The following is a 14263-nucleotide window of genomic DNA, read 5'->3' as shown; positions in this document are numbered from 1 at the left end:
GTTGCTGCTAGCAATCTGGGCCAGCACAGTGGCTGAACTTAATGTCCCTTCCAAATGTGGAAAAGTTTGGATGAAAATAAATGACAAATGAGAGGAGGATAAATAATAGCTGAGAGTAAAGGAGTGTATAAGTGGGTTATGCAATGAGAGAAATCCAACCTCAAGAGAGGCTCAGAGAAAGAGAATATTATTTCTTAGCATAATTATACCAGATGCCCAGATGGGCAAAGCTATGTTTGCCAAGACCACTCCTGCTTTTGATACCTGACAGAGTCAGATGGCAGCCTGCAAACCTGAGTCTGGGAGACGTTCTGGTCATAGGATATGTTTGATGAGCAGGATCAATGTTACTGACTAAATCAAGCCCTAATAATGTTCCAGTATCTTTGACTATTTTTCAGGCTCCATCTATCAATACTATAAAATATACCATTTGGGAAGGGATTTCTGAGCACTGCTTCCTACTGGAATTTCAGACCCTGTGGTGGATGGCTCCCAGCAGACTGATTACCATGTAGCTATAAACCGTGATGAGCAAATGCTTAGAAAGGTCCCTGGTTATAATAGAATACAACGGCAGCCGGCCCAACATGCCACAGTGTGGTGTGCTATGCACAAACACGATTGTCCTGGTTTTTGTGGATGGAAAGCTATAAGTAGAATGGGGAAAAACAATGGGTTCCTACTGGGATTAAAGCAGTGGGCATAATGTGGTGGTTCTGGGTCCCCTGGGGAACAGTCCCACTCAGATAGGAAGGCTGTGGGAGGACTTATGACATACTCAAACTAAATTACAGCTGGCTTTGACCAACCAACCCTATTATGGGGTGTCCAATATTTTGGGGTACAATATATGTATGCTAACTGCATCCAGGCTGTTAATAGGCAATAGCAACAACATGCATGGTGGATTAAACAACAATGGCCCACAAGTCAGAAAAGGGGAGATAGATGCCAGTCTAGGTATTCTGGGACAAGCAGAGTTTGCTTTTAATGAGGAGCAGCATTCAGAGAAAGAAGATATATTCACTAGAATAGGCATATTAGAGGGAGTTCTCTTCCAGACAGAAGGTAAAGGATAAGAGGCAGCTTGGAGAGATAAAGAAGCACCAGCAAACTGCATCAGGCCGACTCCACAAGTAATGCTTGGTAATGCTAGAACCTAGGGTTGAGAAAGGGCCTGCACCCTAACCTGACAGGTCCTCTTGACTATTCTAATATGAATAGAGGCTGAAGTGGCCAGGAAACAATGGTCCTCTATCCTAGTCCCTGGGCCTCAAGGGGGTACACCTGTGGGAATCTTAAGGCCTGCGAGCTTATGGAAGTTCTCTGTGGGCACTTGTAACTTACACCAATATATAATGACTGTGCTTGCCCCCAGAATAAGTTGAAATAAAACATATCCTGCAGTATAGTTAGCAGGGATAGGAACTATTCTAAATACTGCTCATGTCCCCCCCCTTTGGAGGAAGATGGGCTCTGCTATATTTATACACAATGAAAACCAGTCTCAGTACAAACCTATGAGATGGGGAGGGTGATTGACTTTTCCCTCCAATTAACTTGAATTAACCCAGATAAAACTAAGCCATGGCCAGCTGTAATGATACGTGTCTTTTTATAATAATTTCTGCTATGTGGGCAAGGGTAGATCTTGTTGGGAACACAAAGCATACACCTCTGTAATCCTTACCGATTTGTTCTGTAAGGCAGCTGAATTGCACTGACCATATGGCAGTGTGGTATTTTTTTTTTTTTTTTTTTTTTTTTTTTTTTTGCGGTACGCGGGCCTCTCACTGCTGTGGCCTCTCCCGTTGCGGAGCACAGGCTCCGGACGCGCAGGCTCAGCGGCCATGGCTCACGGGCCCAGCCGCTCCGCGGCATGTGGGATCTTCCCGGACCGGGGCACGAACCCACGTTCCCTGCATCGGCAGGCGGACTCTCAACCACTGCGCCACCAGGGAAGCCCGGCAGTGTGGTATTGTTGGAAAGATGCAACTGCCTCATGTCAATGTGTCCTATAATACTGATATTAATGATCAAATGTATTGCAAGATTAAGTTAAAGCCTCCTTGGGATATAATACCTAAGGAGGAACTAGATCTAGCTAACCATAAGCTGATTTCTGTGCTAAATAGTTTTGCACAAGTTTATCCTAAGGTATAATGAGCAATAGATCAAGGGAAAAAAACTAGTGCAAGAATATGAAATATGAAGGTGTTTATAATGGCTTTATAGGATGAATTAGTTGAATTAGTTGTTTCTTTAAATCTGTCCCTACCACCCCACACTGGCTTCTTCAAATGTTAGGCATATTTGTATTGGTTCTGTTAAAAATAAACAACAGATCTGAAATGGAGTCACTTGTGTTAAGGCCCCACATGGGCAAACCAATACTTAATACCTAACCTAATTGCAGTTACAACCTCCCACAGAAGTGTAACCTTTAATGAGTCAACCTGGCATTACCTGGTTAACGCTGAGGTATTCGGCCAACAGGCCCTTCTGTTCCCATTAGGAGAGTGGCCTTACCTAAAACAATACATTCTTTGCTAATAATTTCCTTTTTCCTGCTCCCTCTCTGCCTTAAAAAAACTAAAAACCTTTCCTTTTCTGCAGCTAGATGAAGCTCCTTCTGTTTGCTAGGTTGGATGGTGCCCATTTCATGAGTCATTTAATGAAGCCAACTGGATCTTCAAATTTCCTCATTTGAATTTTTGTTATTTAACAGTAAGTACTATTGCTAGAACTGTTCTATAATATAAATGTTACACCAAATGTAAGAGCTTTGATAGGTATGATCATTTTGCTGTAAGGGATCTGTGTTCAAAAACTAGGGGGTGGCCCGTATTATTGAGATATAATAAGAAATATATATTTTGGTGCTTGTCTGTGATTCCTGCCTCTCAGCTCTAAAAACTTGTATTTTCCGAAGTGATTAGAGCAGCAGGGGCATCTTTTGTTTTATTTGGTTTTTGTCTTTGATTCCTGCAATAGTTTTAGAGTGATAAAGGTAAAATGGGTGCATTTTGTTATTCATAACAAACCCTTTCAAACACACCTGAGTTTATGTGAGTGAGGAAATTTTTGGAAAGCCTCTAGATAACCTAAGGATGGGGGCGGGTTGCCAGAGGAACCAACTAGAGTAATTAGAGGGGAAAAGCAGGTTGGTGAACAAGAACACATCCATGTGTTAGGAGGGTGGCATACCACAAACTCCATGGGGACAGCAGCTCCTGAACCTGGAACCCTTTGGGACCTTGCCCTACATGTTTCTCCATCTGGCTGTTCATTTGTATCCTTTAATATCCTTTGTAATAAATTGGTAATCTAGTAAGTAAACTGGTTTCCTGAGTTCGTGAGGTGCTCTAGCAAATTAATCAAACCTGAGGAGGTTGTGGAACCCTCTGATTTACAGCCAGTCAGTCCTTCAGAAGTACAGGTAATATGCTGAACTTGGTAAGTAGTATCTAAAGTGAGGTGGGGAAGGAGGGGGGCAGTCTTGTGATACTGATGTTGACTCCAGGTAGATACAAAACTGAATTAAATTGTAGGACACCCAGCTGGCGTTGCACCATTGCTTGCTGTGGGGAAAACTCCCAAATATGGCGACTAAAAGTGAAATAGTACTGAAAGTACACAAGTATTCAGTGAGTAGTGAGTAAAGTGAGTAAAGAAGACTTTCATATACATAAACAAAAAACAATTCCCAGTCTTCGCTGGAGAGTCGCCTCGATTTCCTGCTTCAACAGTGCTTGGAGGGAGCCCGGCTCCTCACTGCCTCAAGGTCCTTCAGGTCCGCTCCAGCACCGGAGCCTCATCTCCTCAGCTGCCTGCAGTGAGGACTAAGGCCCCCTCACAGGTGCGCCAGAGCTGCCATTTGGACTCGGAGGCCGCCATCAACCGCCAGATCAACCTGGAGCTCTACGCCACCTGTCCACGTCAGACTACTTTGACAGCGATGATGTTGCTTTGAAGTACTTTGCCAAATACTTTCTTCACCAATCTCCTGAGGAGAGGTAACATGCTGAGAAACTGATGAAGCTGCAGAACCAGAGAGGTGGCGGACTCTTCCTTCAGGATATCAAGAAACCAGCCTGTGAAGACTGGGAGAATGGGCTGAATGCAATGGAATGTGCGCTACACTTGGAAAAAAATGTAAATCAGTCACTACTGGAACTGCACAAAATGGCCACTGACAAAAATGACCCCCATTTGTGTGACTTTATTGAGACCCATTACCTGAGTGAGTAAGTGAAATCCATTAAAGAATTGAGTAACCATGTAACCAACCTGCGAAAGATGGGGGCCCTCCCAAATCTGGCATGGCAGAGTTATCTCTTTGACAAGCACACCCTGGGAAACAGTGACAATGAGAGCTAAGCTTTAGGCTGGCTTCGTGTAGCCATGGGTGACTTCCCTGGTCACCAAGGCAGTACATGCATGTTTGAGTTTCCTTTACCTTTTCTATAAGTTGTACCAAAACACCTACCTAAGTTTTTTCGTTAGTACCATTCCTTCAAATAGAGTAATTTGGTACCCACCCCCCTCTTTAAAAAAAAGAAAAAAAAAAGCAAATAACAAAAATAGCCCCGGAAAGGGGCTGGGAGGACCAGTATTGCAGTATTGCAGTTACTGCAATATATTATGAAAAATGTCTATTTTTCAACAAAAAAGTTTGTGGCATGCAAAAAAACAGGAAATTGTGACCTATACATACAACTGAAACTGTCTGTGAGAGTAAGTAGATGAGAGATTTAAGAGTAAAAGACTTCAAAGTAGCCATTATAAATATGCGCATGGAACTAAACGAAAGCATGATTAAAGATGTAAGGAAGATATGATGACAGTGTGGCATCAAATAGAATATCAATAATGAGAAAGAAATTATAAAGAAAAGCCAAACGCAAATTCCTTTGAATTTGAAGTTGAAAGAGTTGATGGAAAAAAAATGCACAATCTAAAAGTTGAGGATTATGTTTTATTTGGCGGACTTGCTGAAGACTCAGCTACAGGAGGCAACCTCTCAGATAGCTCTGGGGACTACACTGAAGAGGTAAGGGAGAAGCCAGGATATATAGGAGTTCAAACAAACAAACCTAGTAGTCAAACATCAAAAGATCACTGCTAATTAAAGAAAACCAGACATCTCAAGTGAATGAATTTTGTGCTTTTCTGTGTATGGGAAGGTACAAAAGTCTGGGTCCATTGAAATCATTCCTTTGATATGTACCTTAACTATCTAGGGCCAGTATCCTGTTTTTCTCCATCCTCAATTCCCTCAGCATGCACAGTTGGCAGCGGAGGGGCCAGCTGCAGTGTCTGATGGCCACAACATCCTTTGTTTACTGATATGACAGTCCATGTCCACTAAAATTACAGTAACTAAAATTTAAAAATTTGCTAGAGGGATTCAACAGTAGTAGATTTGAATTGCAGAATATAAAGAATTAGCAAACTTGAAGACAGATTGATAACCTTCCTATAAGTACACTTTAGCTCTGTCCACAATATTTTATGTATTTATTTTTATTTACTTTCAAATATTTATTAATTTATTCTGATTTCTTTATTTAGAAGCTTGTTTAGTTTTTTGAGGCTTTTCTAAATATCTAATTATTATTGATTTCTGATTTAATTTCATTGTGCTTAGAGAAAATATTCTGTAAAATTTAAGATTTTAAATATTGAGACTTGTTTTATGTCCCAGCATAAGATCTGTCTTGGTTAATGCTCTATGTGCATGTGGAAAGAATGTGAATTCTGCAGTTTATTGGATATATTGTTCTGTAAAGGTCAGTTAGGTTAAAGTGGTTAATATTTTTAGATCTTCCACATCCTTCTAGATTTTTATCTAGTTATTAAAGAGGAAATTGATATTTCTCCTTTGTAAATTTGTCTATTGGTCTCTTTAGTTCAGTCAGCTTTTGCTTCATCTATTTTTAAGCTCAGTTATTAGCCACCTACATTTTAGGTTTGCTATGTCTTCTTCATGGATTGACCTATTTATCATTATAAATGTCTCTATCTATGATAATTCTTCTTGTCTTGAGGTCCGTTAAGTCTAATATTAATAAAACTCAGCTTTCTCTTGCATACCATTTACATGGTGTATCGTTTTCTTTCTTTTCTTTCTAAACCTATTTTTTCTAACATTTAAAGATATTATTGATATGGTTGGATATAGTTCTGTCTTGTTTGTTACTTGCTTTTTTTTTTTTTTGCAGTACACGGGCCTCTCACTGTTGTGGCCTCTCCTGTTGCGGAGCACAGGCTCTGGACGCGCAGGCTCAGTGGCCATGGCTCACAGGCCCAGCTGCTCTGCAGCATGTGGGGTCTTCCCGGACTGGGGCACAAACCCATGTCCCCTGCATCGGCAGGCGGACTCTCAACCACTACACCATCAGGGAAGCCCTACTTGCTTTTTTTAAATTGAAGTATAGTGGAAGTATAATGTCGTGTTAGTTTTGGTGTATAGCAAAGTGATTCAGATATATGTATATACTTGTATATATGTACATATATATTCTTTTTGTTTTCTATGCCTGTCAGTGTGTTTCTGTTTTGTAAATTAGTTCATTTGTATCATAGTTTAGATTCTACATATAAGCGATATCGTATGGTATTTATTTTTCTCTGATTTAGTTCACTTGGTATGGTAATCTCTAGGTCCATCCATGTTGCTGCAAATGGCATTACTCATTCTTTTTTATGGCTGAGTAGTATTCCAGTGTGTGTGTGTGTGTGTGTGTGTGTGTGTGTGTGTGTGTGTGTGTGTATTATATATATATCACATCTTTTTTTCTTAACATCTTTATTTGAGTATAACTCTTTTACAATAGTATGTTAGTTTCTCCTTTACAACAAAGTAAATCAGTTATACATATACATATGTTCCCATATCTCTTCCCTCTTGCGTCACCCTCCCTCCCACCCTCCCTATCCCACCCCTCAAGGTGGTCACAAAGCACAGAGGTGAACTCCCTGTGCTATGCGGCAGCTTCCCACTAGCTATCTAATTTACATATGGTAGTGTGTATATGTCCCTGCCACTCTCTCACATCATCACAGCTTACCCTTCCCCCTCCCCATATCCTCAAGTCCATGCTCTAGTAGGTCTGTGTTTTATTCCCGTCCTACCACTAATCTCTTCATGACATTTTTTTTTTCTTAGATTCCATATATATGTGTTAGCATACGGTATTTGTTTTTCTCCTTCTGACTTACTTCACTCTGTATGACAGACTCCAGGTCTATCCACCTCATTACAAATAACTCAGTTTCATTTCTTTTTATGGCTGAGTAATATTCCATTGTATATATGTGCCACATCTTCTTTATCCATTCATCTGTTGATGGACACTTAGGTTGCTGCCATGTCCTGGCTATCGTAAATAGAGCTGCAATAAACATTTTGGTACATGACTCTCTTTGAATTATGGTTTTCTCAGGGTATATGCCTAGTAGTGGGATTGTGGGGTCATATGGTAGTTCTATTTGTAGTTTTTTAAGGAACCTCCATACTGTTTTCCATAGTGGCTACACCAATTTACATTCCCTCAAACAGTGTAGGAAGGAGGATTTCCTTTTCTCCACACCCTCTTCAGCATTATTGCTTGTGAACTTTTTAATGATGGCCATTCTGACTGGTGTGAGATAGTACCTCATTGTAGTTTTGATTTGTGTTCCTCTGATAATTAGTGATGTTGAGCATCTTTTCATGTGCCTATTGGCCATCTGTATGTCTTCTTTGGAGAAATGTCTATTTAGGTCTTCTGCCCACTTTTTGATTCAGTTGTTTGTTGTTTTTGTTATAGAGTTGTATGAGCTGTTTGTATGTTTTGGAAATTAAGCCCTTGTCACTTGCACCATTTGCAAATATTTTATCCTAGTATGTAGGTTGTCTTTGCATTTTGTTTATGGTTTCCTTTGCTATGCAAAAGCTTGCAAGTTTGATTAGGTCTCATTTGTATATTTTTGCTTTTATTTCTTTTGCCTTGGGAGACTGATCTAAGAAAATATTGCTACGATTTATGTCAGAGAATGTTTTGCCTATGATCTCTTCTGGGAGTTTTATGATGTCATGTCTTATATTAGGTCTTTAAACCATTTTGGGTTTATTTTTGTATATGGTGTGAGGGAGTGTTCTAATTCATTGATTTATATGTAGCTGTCCAGCTTTCCCAAAACCAATTGCTGAAGAGATAACATACTCTCTTGACCGTTGTAGCTGTATACTAAGTTTTGAAACCAGGTAATGTGAGTCCTCCAACTTTGTTCCTCAGTATTATGTTGGCTGTTCTAGGTATTTTGTCTTTCTTTGTATATTTTAGAATCATTTTGTCAGTAGCTACAAAATAGCTTACAGGGATTTTGATTGGGTTTGCACTGAATCTATAGATCATGTTGGGGAGAACTGACATCTTAACAATATTGAGCCTTGTAATATATAAACGTGGAATATCTCTCTGTTTATTTAGAGCCTCTTTGATTTTTTTCATCAGAATTTTGCTGTTTCTACATATAGATTTTGAACATATTTTGTTAGATGTATAGCCAAGGATTTTATTTTGGGGTGGCTGTTATATGTGGTTTAAACATTTTTTTAAATTCCAATTGTTCATTGCTGGTGTATAAGAAAGCAATTGACTTTTACATATTAACCTGTATCGCGCAAGCTTGATATGATTTCTTCTTAATTCCAGAAATTTTTTTTATTTTCTATGTAGGCAATCATGTCATTTGCAAACAAAAACCATTTTATTTCTTCCTTTCCAATTTATGCCTTTTGTTCCTTTTCTGGTCTATTGCAGTAGCTAGAACCTCCAATATAACATTGCTATGGACTGAATATTTGTGCTTCTCCCAAATTTATATATTGAGACCCTAATCCTCAATGTGACGGTATTTGGAGGTAAGGGCTTTGGGAAGTAATAAGGGTTATATTAGGTTATGAGGGTGGGACCCTTATGATAGGATTAATGCTCTTATATGGAGGAAAAGACACAAGATCTCTCTTTCTGCCTGCATGCACCAAGAAAATTAAAATAAATCAAATTAATATTGAACTCAGATGTTGGGAAAATAATTAACTAAACCTAACAAAAACAGAAAGAACAAGTAAGAATAAAAGTACTAATTAAGGGCTTCCCTGGTGGTGCAGTGGTTGAGAGTCCGCCTGCCGATGCAGGGAACACGGGTTCATGCCCTGGTCCAGGAAGATCCCACATGCCGCGGAGCGGCTAGGCCCGTGAGCCATGGCTGCTGGGCCTGTGCTCCGCAACGGGAGAGGCCACAACAGTGAGAGGCCTGTGTACCACCAAAAAAAAAAAAAGCACTAATTAATGAATTAGAAACAATAGAATAAATATATAATCTAAGAGCTCTTTTCTTGAAAACAAACTTTATTAAATAGAAAACTCACTAGTTTAACCTATCAAGATATGAGGGTGAAAATGCAAACACATAAAACAGAGGATGAAGATGGATAAATGATAGCTATGGAAGAAAAAGAAAGAAATTATAGGCAAATTTTTTATAACTCAATAAATTTGAAAAATGTGGAATGGTATTGAAATTTTTATACTGTGTTTCAAGTTTTATAAACCCTGAAAACTATAGTTTCTTTATTTTCTACAAGTGATCTGAGTATTTTCATAAATTCATATACCAGTGAATGATGGAAAAGTAAATGTATATTTGTATTTAGAAATATCTTATTATCTTCAAGATAAGAATCTCTTTTCTTTAAAACTGGCCCTTTTGGATAAATGCTCAGTCTTTCTGAGTTTCTTACCTGTCTTCTTCCCAAAGGTAGCATCTGCATATAGTTGACTAGAAAACTGTGCCTTTTGGTGATGGGGAAGGGGAAGGCTTTGTCCTGGCTCTTCAGGGGACTTTGTTGTTGAGCTCTGCTGGTGAAACTCCTGGTCTCCTCTCTCAGTGTGGGGATTATCTGTGGGGAGTTTGGTCAACTTCCACGTGAGTAGGCCTTTCTTCAGCCTTTACTGGTGCCTCTGGCCCTCTGAGATCTGGCTAAGACTTTCACTGATTCCTCTTGGAACCTGCCCGCAGGTTCTCAACCACATTTCTTGCTCGTCCCTTCTGTAGCAATCCCTTGGCAACTTCACTATCATCTACATTTTACAACTTTCCACAGGGCACATAGGAATCTCTGGATTCTTTAGGATATTAGCACTATCTCTGGCTTTCTATCAATTTGGCGAATTCATTCTTCAGATTTCGCTCTGGAGTGACTGTCCCATTTTGATGTGGAAACATCTGGAACCATTCCTTATTCCCTACTCCACTGCTTGAGGGCATTTAAGCTTTCCACTAAATCCAGAGCTTATGTTTTGGGAGGAAGAGCAGGAAAAGGTAAATGAGGTGTTTAAGCTGAAAGAGAAAATTTTAAGGGAGTTCCCTGGTGGCCTAGTGGTTAGGACTCCGGGCTTTCACTGTCGTGACCTAGATTCAATTCCATTTCGGGGAACTAAGATCCCACAAGCTGCGCCATGCAGACGGAAAAAAAAAAAAAAAAAAAAAAAGATTAAAAGAGAATGAGCTACTTTAAACTGGCTAGTTTATCTCCTCTCTGCCTTCCTGCACCACTCACCAGGATGGGTATACAAGAGGAACACTGGATTAGTTATGGAAAATAAAAGAAACCTGCATGTTTTACACATCTCAGTGCTAATTATTCCATTTTTGAGCTTACTACATTTGAGGTATTTTTAGGTATAATCTCATTGATTGTAAACCTTGTTGCCCAGAAACTGTTCCTATTCAGAAACAGGGCAGATTCCATCTAAAACAGAGTTCATAGCTGGCAAAACACTAATCTGACGGCGAGAGTTAAGTGTGTAAAGAGATTTCTAAACAAGGAAGCAAACACTTCTCTTTATCAAAAGCAAGACTTGGAGCACTGGATAGGAAGTCTGTCATAAGGAAAAAAACAAGATTAAGGCTAGAAACGTCCAATAGTCAGGAAAAGGAGGAATGTTTCCACCTAAGAGATCTGGAGAGAAAAAAAGGCTAAGTGAAGTGAGAAGTTAGTATCATCATATACCTTTTCAGATCAAATCTTGGGAATCAGAAGACATGGCGGTACATCAAGATGGGCTTAGGGAAATCAGAAGACATCAGAGCTAGTCACTAGCTTTTCTAGGCATACGCGGTAGATGAGGGAAAACTTTCCAACTTGACCCACATTCAGACAGGGCCACACCTAAAACGATTCAGGAGCAAGAGAGCAGCATTTGAGAAGATAGGGGCTTCATGACTTGTGTGTGGTACAGAAGATTTAGAAATCCCAGTGTACTTCATGTAGAAAACATAGAAAATAGACAAGTAGAGAACAGGTGGCCTTGCAATGGGGCCACATCGGCAAGGAACAAGGTGATTCTACAGTGGACACTCCTGGTTTCATGGTCTTATCTGAGGGCGAGATGGAGGATGTGGCTGAGACTCAGAGGATCTGCAGCCCCAGAAAGAGCTAAGGTGGGACCATCAGACCCTGATTGTGTCTAGAAAACACACCAACACACCAACATTACTCAGGGACTTCAGTAAGTTTCAGAGTCTAACCTAAAGTCGTACATGTGGACTCAAGGCACCTCTCTCATTTCTTTAAGGATTTATAATGTTCCAAATACACCGGATTACATCTTGGGTAGAGGGGGTGAGGAGAAATCCTAAAGCACTCAATGTTTACCCTCAAAGACAAATTTTTCTAAAAGAGACTGAATTTACTGTTTTAAAGCCAAAGAGACTAAGATGCCTTTACCTGGAAAGTTTAAATTACTTCCCCTCACTACCTAGAGGATGGAGGCTCAAAATCAAGATGAGTTTAATTACAGACAAGAAAGGCCACTAATACCAGACTAGAAAATTTGGACAAACCCTCCCACTGAAGACAACTAAAAATAAATAGAAGATACAAATACATAAATAAAAGCATCATCTAAAAATATAAAACTAACAACTATGAAGAGTGACATTTTACATCTTCTCCATGAAATATCTAGATGTGTATTTCTTTATTATCTAGCATGGGATTCATTGAACTGTGTATTGATGTATTTCATAAGTTCTAGAAAATCTCAGCCATTATCTTTTCAAATATTTGCATCAAACAAACCAAATAGAAAATCTTTTAAGGCAGCTAGAGAAAAGAGATATTACCTAAAGGCATAACAGAGTTATAGCTAACTTCTCAAAAGCAAAAATAGAGACCAGAAAACAATGCAGTGATATCTCCAAGGTGATGAAAAATATGGCACCCAACCTAGAAGACTCTACAGAGTGAAAGAATCCTTTGGATATGAGGAAAAACTATAGAAAATTTTGAATAAACAGAATCTGAGTTAATCATCCAAAAGGAAAGTCTAATGGGTATTCTTCAGATTTAAGGAAAATAACCATGGGCGGAAGGTCAGAGGTTTAGAAAGAAATGAAGAGCAATGAAGTGTTCATTAAATGAACATTGCATAAAATAATAATAAAACTGTCTTATGTTTAGGATTTAGCTAGCTAGCTAGAGAAATAAAATACATGCAGAAATAAACTTATAAATTGGAAAGAAGATAAATGTAATTAAAGTGTTATCAGGCCTTTGCTTTGTCCTGGAAGAGGTTAAAATGATCGACTATAGTGAATTAAGGAGGGATGTGGTAATCTCTAGCATAACTATTAAATATTTAAAAGTACAAAAGCAATATATAATTTCCAAACTAATTGGGAGTATGGAATGATAAAAAATAGTGAATACATTCAAAAGAAGGCTACACCCTTCTGAAGTTTGCATTATCCTTATATACTACCTTTTATCATTAACACATACCAACACATACCAACATTCCTTTATTACACCAAGAGAAAGATGTATTACATGACGGCAAAGGAAAAGGTCTTCAAATGACATTGAGGAGTAAGGAGAACACAAATGCTACACATGATTTAGGGGTTAGTGGGGTATAAGAAGCACCCATTTAAGAAGGATTCAAGAGAAGAAATGTCCATGAGGAACATTCACTGTTGATAATGTAAAAAAGATTGTCTTCCATGGTCTGGAGGTTTCAGAGGGCACCATTGAAAGGTTTGGGAGAAAGGGTAGCAATAGGCATTGGATCAGTGGGGATGAGGCTAAGAGCAGTGTCGTAGGAAGGCATAGATGACCAGAGCAGCTTCATGACAGAACAAGCATAACGGTAGAAAGCACGCTGAATTTAGCTGACTGAAAGATTTTCTAGTTAACTAGTCTCATGAATCCCCTGGCAAGTCTATGGCCTAGTGAGGTGGATGGACCTAGAGTCTGTCATACAGAGTGAAGTAAGTCAGAAAGAGAAAAACAAATGCCGTATGCTAACACATATATATATATGGAATCTAAAAAACAAAACAATGGTTCTGATGAACCTAGGGGCAGGGCAGGAATAAAGACACAGACATAGAGAATGGACTTGAGGACACGGGGAGGGGGAAGGGTAAGCTGGGACGAAGTGAGAGAGTAGCATGGACATATATACACGGCCACATGTAAGATAGCTAGCTAGTGGGAAGCAGCTGTGTCACATGGGGAGATCAGCTCGGTGCTTTGTGACCACCTAGAGGGGTGGGATAGGGAGGGTGGGAGGGAGATGCAAGAGGGAGGAGATATGGGGATGTATGTATACGTATAGCTGATTCACTTTGTTATACAGCAGAAACTAACACAACATTGTAAAGCAATTATACTCCAATAAAGATGTTAAAAAAAAATAAATCTATGGCCTGTCAGAAGCATCAGCCAAGGGTACAGTGATTGGGTTTCTGAAAGATCCCTGGTCTTGAAAAAATGCCCTTCAAACAGTCTAGTTGGTTCCTATGACTCACGCTGAGGAAATGACAGCAACTGTTTGGCTTTCAGGTGACTTCAATAATATCTGCCTTGAAAGTTTGCAAAATTGTCATTATTTTCTAAAAATATGTCTGTTAACAAATTGAATATACCCTTCCTCAAAAGCTAGGTATTTTTTGATCATGTAAATTCAAGAACTCGAGGTCATCTTTTCAAAAAGAACAGAAGAGTTCAATAAACAGCCATCTGAATTTTGTGGCTCTGGACATCTATCTATATACATCAATAAATCTGTGTCTTCTAGGGATGCATAGTAGAAAGTATCTCATCATCTCTTCCTTCCTCTTTAAATTCTGGTTTGTGCTCTGTGTTCAGTAATGCTGGACTTACCCTGATTTTCCACTAGTCATCTAATAACTCAGTGTT

At 39.2% G+C, this 14263-nt stretch overlaps 1 pseudogene; it reads left to right on the top strand.

Moving 5' to 3' along the window:
• The first annotated feature begins 899 nt into the window (after nt 1-899).
• LOC131752730 (ferritin heavy chain pseudogene) lies at nt 900-4506 on the top strand (annotated as a pseudogene).
• Nucleotides 4507-14263: the final 9757 nt, after the last annotated feature.

The sequence above is a fragment of the Kogia breviceps genome, chromosome 1, assembly GCF_026419965.1.
Source record: "Kogia breviceps isolate mKogBre1 chromosome 1, mKogBre1 haplotype 1, whole genome shotgun sequence".
In the NCBI taxonomy this organism is placed as follows: Eukaryota; Metazoa; Chordata; class Mammalia; order Artiodactyla; family Physeteridae; genus Kogia; species Kogia breviceps.
This window is presented reverse-complemented; position numbering and strand designations above follow the sequence as displayed.